Source organism: Vombatus ursinus, unplaced genomic scaffold, assembly GCF_900497805.2.
Source record: "Vombatus ursinus unplaced genomic scaffold, bare-nosed wombat genome assembly UNPS02014894.1, whole genome shotgun sequence".
Taxonomy (NCBI): Eukaryota; Metazoa; Chordata; class Mammalia; order Diprotodontia; family Vombatidae; genus Vombatus; species Vombatus ursinus.
This window is the reverse complement of record NW_020954672.1, coordinates 6,500,538-6,509,696: the sequence shown is the minus strand read 5'-3', so window position 1 is coordinate 6,509,696 and position 9,159 is coordinate 6,500,538. Positions and strand designations below refer to the sequence as shown.

General features: G+C 37.1%; 1 pseudogene; it reads right to left on the bottom strand.

Moving 5' to 3' along the window:
- Positions 1–8,696: 8,696 nt before the first annotated feature.
- On the bottom strand, positions 8,697–8,888 carry LOC114028692 (annotated as a pseudogene).
- Positions 8,889–9,159: the final 271 nt, after the last annotated feature.

The window sequence follows — 9,159 nt, the reverse complement described above, 5'->3', positions numbered from 1 at the left end:
TATATTGGTCATACATTCTATGCCTGATTACAGTTTTCAACACAGCTGTCTGTTAACTAAATTATCTTCATTATACAATATTTTGGAAGACCAAAGAATACTCTAGGAGTCTTTCAAAATGGGTTTAGGGACTCTGTGCAGATCATTTTTTCCAACTTCTTTGCTAATTTATGCTGATTTTGCTTTAAATCCCTCCAAATAATTACTCCAATCATCTTAGACATTTATATATTTTTCAGAATGACCACTGAGTAGTAACAGTTGTCAAATGAGAGCTGTAAATAAGACATCACCACTAATTTTAGACAGGGTATTGTGCCATAAGAAGAGCTGTCTGTCATCTTACAAACTCAGGCTAATTACTTTTGGGGAAGATGCCAGCATGTTAATTCTATGTTTAAAAAAAGAAACACTTCTAAATGGATTTTGTGGTACATGCTCATGCCCACGACTTTGTCACAGCCCTCTGGAACCACTTCTTTCCTTCTCTTTCTCTTTATTTTAAATGGTCCACCATGATTCCCCTGTAAGCTCCCACAGCAAATGTAAAAGCACCAGGTATTTGTGGGATGTATTAGAACTAGCTAGAGCAAAGCAAATATCCAACACCACAGGCTGTAGCTAATTACTTTCAAGAATTTTCAGCCCCTTGACACATGGATATATATGGAAACTGGAGAATAATATTCATTGTCTAAGGTCTATGTTGAATTTTTTTTCAATTTAATGATTTCAGGTCATCCCACCACTCCTTTTAATGAATAAAGAGACAAGAAAGCAATCTTACTTTCCATGTCTTACTAGAATATAGTTCTAAAATACATTTGGTGTGACTGTTTATTAAATTAAATTTTTTTTTCATTGATCCCCAAATGAAAAAAAAAAGATTCTTGAGCCTCAAAGCTCTATTGGGTTCTGCTCTGCTTCAGGTAGAAGGCAGGATAAAAAGTCGAAACACCAGATGTTAATTTGAATGTAAATGTAACTGGATTGTCCATCAAAGGGAATAACACTCCAATTTATAATTAGCCCCCAACTAAATGAAAACTGATTCCTGCCTAAAATGAACCTCAGATCTGTTTATAGAACATTCATAAGCTCCTGTGCTTCCAAAGCTTATAGACTGAACATTTTCTTCCCTAATGGGCTTTAAAGTCTCCATGGCTATGAGCAGGAAAAGAATGATCTAAAAGTGGTGGATGGTGCTAGAACAGCAAACTTCCTTGTCCCTCCCTCTCTCTCCCCTTCCCCCCTCCAACCTGGTAGTCAAAGGCTCTAAACAGCTTTTGGGTTAACATGTCATTTTCTAGAATAAAATTAAGCTTTATCTAGAGAGAACTGGTAAACATACATCTCCCTGTGCAAATTTCCTTAATAACAAGGCATAATTACCAATGATTGCACCTTTCCTTTGAATGAAATTTCTTTACAGACATCCATTTGCTTGTTTCTGGGCTGAAAGATATACAGGCCTCTGAGAATTTCCATCTTTCCTCTAAAGCAAAGCAACTGGACAGGAACAGATGCTAAACTCCCTCATTATGTATACTTTAAATAAGAAGCATCATTCAAACATACAAACAAAACCCTGGACACATTTGGGAAGCTCATTAAAAAAAGCCTTCCCTCTGCCACCCCTGCCAATATTACCCTACTTTCTGACCTTCAGAGTGTGTCTCCAGGTGACCTTTTCCTCCTCTTTCATTAATGGTTTGAAACCTCTTTGTTTTTAGAAGGCTTCCTGTCTGCATGATTTGGGCTTGGTTCTAATCTTCACTAAATCCTATTTCTCCAGCTCCTTTTATTGTCTTTGTCATTAAGAAGTGGTCCCTGACCCTCTTCAGCTACAAAATGTGTACCTTTGCTCAGACTTCTTTATTCTTCAAACAATCAACTGATGACTATAGAACACCTTTTCACTTAAAACCTCTTAAAAATGCACATTATCCACTCAGGGTTGCAATTATAGTTGCCCTGACTGAACACATCTATGGTTTTTTTTTTAATGATATCATTTTTGTTCCTCTGAATTGTCATTTTTTCTCACTTTCTCAGGTCCTTTTCATTTACAGAATGCCACCAAGGGCATTTTTTTCTAGGACCAGACCTGTGTTTTCATTCCAATTGTGTAATCCCAACAAGGAATGAGGCACCCAGTGGATAGGCTGCTGGGCCTGGAATCAGAAAGCCCTGAATTCAAATCTAGCTTTAGATTCTTATTAGTTGTGTCACTCTGGGCAAATCACTTAACCTCAATTTCAACTGTAAAATGGAGATAATAATAGCACTTACCTCCCAGGGTTATTGTGATGATCAAATGAGATAATATTTGTAAAGCATTTAGCAGTGTCTGGCACATAGTAAGCCCTCAATAAATGCTTGTTCCCTTCCCCTTCCTTGAGGAAAGGCCAGCTACCATTGCAGATCCATGCCTGCTCTGATATTTAGGGTCTTAGAGATGACTCATACAAGGTACATCACCATATTAAATAATATATTTACATATATATACATATATGTATATAAAGTACACATATATACATGTACATATATACATATATATATACACACATACATATACACATAGGTCTAATCCCCAGGAACTTCAGGGTTAATGCAAATATACACACATATGAACTCATATATGTGCATATATTAAATATATACATATACACACATACATATATGATTCAGAAAGTAGAGAGTTGCCTCAGGCCACTAAGAGGCTAAGTAACTTGGTCAGGCTTACACAGTATATATCAAAAGTAGGACCCAGACTCAGGTCTTCATAATTTTGAGGTGGCTCTCTGCCCACAGTGCCACAATGTCTCCCAAATAGAAATAATACATTTATAAAAGAGATGATGGAACTGTGTGGACATTTATTCCTCAGCAAGAAGCCAGCTGTATCAACTCAGCAAAGCAAAGGTCCTCAGGAAAAGGTCAATGGTATGCTACAGTTGGCTCTTACTTCAGGGGAGCCAATTGTTAAATTTTCAGCTTGAGCATTTATACCTTGAAAATCAAGAAACGGTACAAATCAGGACTTGATTAAATTTTGTTGATTGACTAGACTTAAGAAAGTAATGAAGAAAATGTTAATAATGCAAATTAAACCTAAAAGCGTTTTTTTAGCATACACTTCCCCAAGAGAGCCAGTTGTTAAATATTTACTAGCATATTTCTGCCTGTTACACATCAGTACCTTGGATAAGCTTTATAAATTGATCTGAAATCCAATTATACTACTAATAAGTTTCAAAGCAGAATAAATGTTGGGGGAAAGTTAAGTATAATAGAACAAAAATTTGGATTAATACAGGTATGGTGAAGGCAGGGCAGTGAAAGATATGTCTGAGATATATTTGAATATACATGAGCTTTTTTCCCTCTAGTTCTCGAACCATGAACCATAATCAAATAAACTCTGTCATTGCTCTCACATAGGTGTCAACCTACTTCCCTTTAGCCACACTCATAATCTGTTTAACTTTCCTGACCAAAGATTCCTTCCCAGGCCATAATCCCCCTATGAATATTGATTCCTCCATTAGAATGTAAACTTTTTGAGGTCAGGAACTATATTTGCTACAATTCTCAGTGCTAAGCATCTAGTAAGTGCTTGATAATTTTTTTCTCATTCATTCATCCATTTATCATTTCACTGAAATCCATTCATCATGGCTCAATTGTGATCTTTGGTTCTTGAAGGCTCTGCCAGTAAAATACGTTGTGTAATAGGTCTTATCAAGATGGAAAGACTTCAAGTGAGGGTCCAGTGATGGATTGTATCTATCACACATACACAAATTGGGCTAATTTGGAAAGGACCTTCACCATTACCTGAAGAAGAATGAGTTTTGCTTTTTCAACGTGGGTATCTAGTAAGCTCCAGAGGAGTTACGTTCTGCAATGGTAGAGGGAAATCCAACAATAAGGAAATTGCAGATCCTTAAAATGTCAAAGTGGGGATGACAAAGTAATCTGCCCACAGCCAGTCAATAAACATTTATTAAAAGCTTACTATGTGCCAAGCACTGTGCTAAACACATACAAACATTCTGGAATTGGGAAAAGGTCCAGAGAACAGCAAGTAAAATATTAAGAAAGCTCACTCGCCAGACTGACATAAAAGAATGAAGGCTCAACTTAGAGCCAGGAAAACCTGGCTTCAAATCCTGTCTCTGGAATTTGCTAGTTGCTTGACTATGGGCAAAGCATTTCATTACTCTAAGCCTCAATTTCCTCAGGAGTAAAATATGGGGCAAAGAGGGTAACATTACCTTTAGAACCTATCTCCTAGGGCTGTTCTAAATCTCAAAAGAAATATGTGGCATGTGCATTATAAACTTTAAAAATCCATATAAATGTCAGTTTTGTTTTATTGCATGGGATGGAAGTGGTGCCTTATAAAAGACAAAGAAAAAAATGAATTCCAACCTGAGAAGGCAAAGATTGAGTTGAGGTGAGGTTGTGGGGTGGGGATATGATTGATATTTATAAAATCCTGAAAAGTATGATAATGGTAAACACAGACTCATTCACAAAATACAAACTGAGGTGGCATCCTATAATGTTTAAAGGAAAGAAATCTATGACAACTACTATGTAGAGGGCGTAGGAAGGATATTTAATTAATTACTCGCATATAGTACAGATTGTTATTATTGTGATTGTGGTTCCATCATTTCAGTTGTGTCCAACTCTTTATGATGTCATTTGGGTTTCCTTGGCAAATATACTGGAATGATTTGCCATTTTCTTCTCTAGCTCATTTTACAGATGAGGAAACTGATACAAACTGAGTTAAGTGACTTGCCTAAGATCTTACAGCTAATAAGTGTCTGAGGCCAGAGGAGTCTTCCTAACTCCATGTTTGGTACTCTATCCACTGTGCCACTTAGCTGCCCCAGTACAGATAGAAAATATAAATAGATTTGAGGTGGGAAACTGAAACATGTATTATAACTCTATGAGCTATTCAGGGAAGCTAAAGCTTCTTGGAGTCCATTCACAGAGAGTAACCATCTTCTCACAGAAAATCTCTTGGTGTCATTCTCAGAAATAAAATACTTGGCTCAATGGACTGAGGATGCCATTTGTTTTTCTGTAGATTTTCCTAAATCCTTTGCACATTTTCAAATCACATGGTGATAACAGATTAAGTGGTCAGAGAAAGCAGCAGCCTGAGAATAAAGGAACCAGCGTTTGTAGGTTTTCATTACAAATTCTAAATAATTTATTTGTATCACAGCTGGATTTTTTTTTACCTATGTCCTAATTTCATCCTGCCTATGGATTAGTAGCCCATATTAATTTGCATGTCTGATTTGTGGAAAGTTGCTGAGATCGTAATTTGGGAATGAACATCTAATATTTTTCCTTCATTTCTCCCAATGTTAGGTTGTTAAGTGTCCTATCCTAAACACTTGCCGTCTCTTGCAACTTCTTATTTCAAGGAGCTACAATTTTATTCCTGGCCCTAGCCACACCCCACCTGCCTCTCCTCAAAAATCATGACTCCTATCCTTCTCCAATAATAGGTCCCAAAGTTCATCTATTTTGTCAGGTTTTCAATAATATGAACTTCATTGAGAACTTCCTTGATCTCCCATCTCTCTCTCTCTCTCTCTCTCTCTCTCTCTCTCTGTCTCTCTCTCTCTCTGTCTCTCTCTCACACACACACATTCTAAGACGGAAGGGAGGATGGAAGGAGGGAAGAAGGGAGAAAGGGAGCTGTGATGTCCAACTGGAACTGACCAGTTGGGTCCCCAGTGGGGCAGCTACTTCTACTCACAGGTTTGTCCTTCATTCTCAAAGAGGACCATGATGTCAGGAAGGTGATAACATGACTTGCAAGTCATTGTAAATAGCAATTGTTTCAGTTTTGGTCAGAAACTCTAAGGGTCTTCCCCTTCCAGATTGATTTTTTTTAACTAGGTAAAAGAAGCCATTCTTTGCCTCCTTTCTTACCTAACCTTAATCACTGAATGGGCATTGATTCAATCAGACTGAGATCTGGGAAAAACCTTAACTTAAAAAGGCCAAGGTTTCCCACTGTATCAGGGTCATCTCCAGGTGTCCTGATCTGTGTCTTTCCACTGGACCCAGATGGCTTGGGAGGAGAGAGTAAGGCTGGTGACTTTGCACAGCCTTCCCTCACTTAAATCCAGTTCACTTGCAAGTCATGACATCTTCCTCATATCATGGTCCTCTTCCAGAACGAAGGGCAAACAACACAGACTCTTTGTATAAACTGTCCTGAAATCTGGATTAAGTCAGGAGGTGATTGACCCCTCATGTCATCTAAATAAGGCAACATTTACATAGTGCTTTAAAGTTTGCAAAGAACTTTATCTCAATTATCTCATTTGATGCTCATAATAACCCAGTGAGAGAGATGAAATGTCATCCCCATTTTACAAATGAGAAAACTAAGACTCAATAAAATAAATAATAATAATAAAGATGAAAATAGCTCACATTTATCTAGGGTAGGCCAGTTGGCACAAGGGACAAAGTGGAGTCAGAAAGATTGGAGTTCAAATCCAGCCTCACACACTTACTGACTGTGTGATTCTGGGCAAGTCACTTTAACCTCTGTTTGCCTCAGTTTCCTCATCTGTAAAATGGGGACAATAATAACATGGACCTCTAGGCTCTTTGAGAGGATAAAATTAGATAACAATTGTAATGAACTTAGGACAGTGCCTAGTACACAGTAAATGTTATATAAATGTTAGCTATTATTATTTAACTAGTGTTTTGAAGATTACAATGCACTTTACCCACATTTATCCCTATTTTACAGAAAAGGAAATTGAGACTTAGTGGGAGTAAGTGACTTATCTAGGGTCACAAAACTAAGTCAATTTATAAGGCAGAAGTTGAACACAGATATTCTTGACTCCAAGTTCACTACACTCTGCTATGTACTCAAAGACACATTAACATGTTACTAAGCCCTGAACAAACCATTAACTAGTGAGGTGTCCTATATAGTTGCATAAATATTTTCTAAAAATAAAATTTCAAACAATTAGAGGAGGAAGTGGATTCTTTGCCTTTCTATAATCTAAAGAAATTAGGTAACAATGAAAACTGAGAGGTCCTTTCCTTTCACTTTCTCTAAGAAGACATGGGCTTATGGGGGTTAGGGATAGAATTGGGAGGGAGAAGAACTATGCTCATTTCTTCATTCAGGCCAAAGGCCCCTTCTTTGGCTCACCCAATGCCATTTACTCCATAATCTTGATAAGAGCAAAATTTTGGAAACTGCCCTTTTAACCCAATTAACTTAGTTTGGACTATTTCAATTAATTTTTAGGAATAAATTCCAGATCCAAGGTCATAACCTTTTAGAATAGAGCACTACAAGTGTTCTTTTCTTGGTCAGAATAAGAAATTAGGTTAGTAGAGGCAGCCTCTTGTATGTAAGTGTCACTCAAAAAATACCTACTCACAACCATCTTCTCCATTGCTTTTTTCTAGGTGTGTAATCATGAATGAATGAATGAATGAATGAAGCATTTATTAAGCAATTGCTAAGTGCAAAGCACTGCATTAAACACTGGGAATACAAAGGGAAAAGTAAAATAGACCCTGCTCTCAAGGAGCTGACATTCTAATGGGAGGGACAACACATAGGGGAGGTTTTATCTGCAAGTCAGATGGAAAGGTTCCATTGTTCTTAAGGTGCAGCACCAAAGCATCCTACAATTCTTCAAAAGAAGAATTATTAAAATATTAACAACTGTATGAAATATTGTTGTGAATCACTAATGATAAGAGAAATGCAAGTCAAAGCAACTCTGAAGGTCCATTTTACCCAAAGGTAATTGATAATATCTCTTCTTTAATGTCATTTCCACTTACAAAAAGCCTATCAACTTTTGATGTCAAACCATTTGATGGTGCCAAAGAATTTGGTGTAAACATTTTCTTTTCAGAGTCTCCAGCACCTTCGACACCTCAAAAGGTGCTTCAGCACCTGCAGGAGCAATTGCTGAGGTACATTTCCACAGAGGTTGCTTCCCAGGATGATGATTATGGATACTGGGTTGAAATCATTGCTGTTTCTAAGAAGAAGGAAATGGCAAACCACTCCAGTATCTTTGCCAAGAAAACCTCAAATGGGGTCACAAAGAGTTGGACACAACTGAAACAACTGAACAACAATGAAGTTCCCAAGGTCAGAGTCTAAAGGAAGATGGTGGTCAAAATGAAGGTGGTAGTTTAACTTGCCCAGCACATACTGTTTCTTGTCTCTCCCCAAAACATGAAATGTTTCATGGATTTGTGTTTTCTTTGTGGTTTTTCTCTAATTATGAAAATATTTGGGGTTAAAACAAGTATATTTTAAACAAATATTTTCTGTTGTTACTTTTTTATTTTTTATTTTTTAATTTTTTTCCCCTAAATCGTTTCAGCTTTAATAGCCTACAACATTGATTAAAAAGATGGGTCAACTTTAGGCTTTTTCATTTTAGGTTGATTGCTACCAAGTACAGAGAAGAACACAGACAAATTGAGACTAGATTCTAAGAAGCAAGTGTACAAAAGGAGTAATTGGAAAGTTGTGAGAATAGGTTAAAGAGTCAAAGATATGAGCTCTTTCTGAATGAGGTCTCCTAGATGTGGGAAAAGGTTCTTGGGCCAAAGTCCTTGATGGCTGCCATTGCTTGGTGGTTGGTAATTCAGAGGACCAATCGTGCTTGTTGGGTGGCGAGAACCTTGAATCTCTTCTTGATGGTGATACATTGTCTTGAATACTTGTTATCTGGGGAGAATCTGGCTGGGTGAGCTGAATAGGTCTGTCGTCCTGCTGGGTCTGTTTTCTTTAGGGTGTACACCCGGTCCTGCTCTTTGAGGTAATACTGCAGAAACATCGCGGCCAATTCACTTTACAATCCTGATGCGCCATGGAAAGAATCGGGCTACAACTACCCTGTTGTTACTTTTTTGAGCTAGACAAAATTAAATCAAAGTTAATTTGGAGAAACAAAGAAACTATAATCTCAAGGGAAATAAAAAAGTAGAACTAAAAGGAAAATGAGTTTGATAAATATGAGAATATCAATTACTTAGAAAAGGGTTCCCTTTACTTTAGACTTTTTAAAAATTAGATTTTTATTGATATCTTTTGTTTTTATATCACCT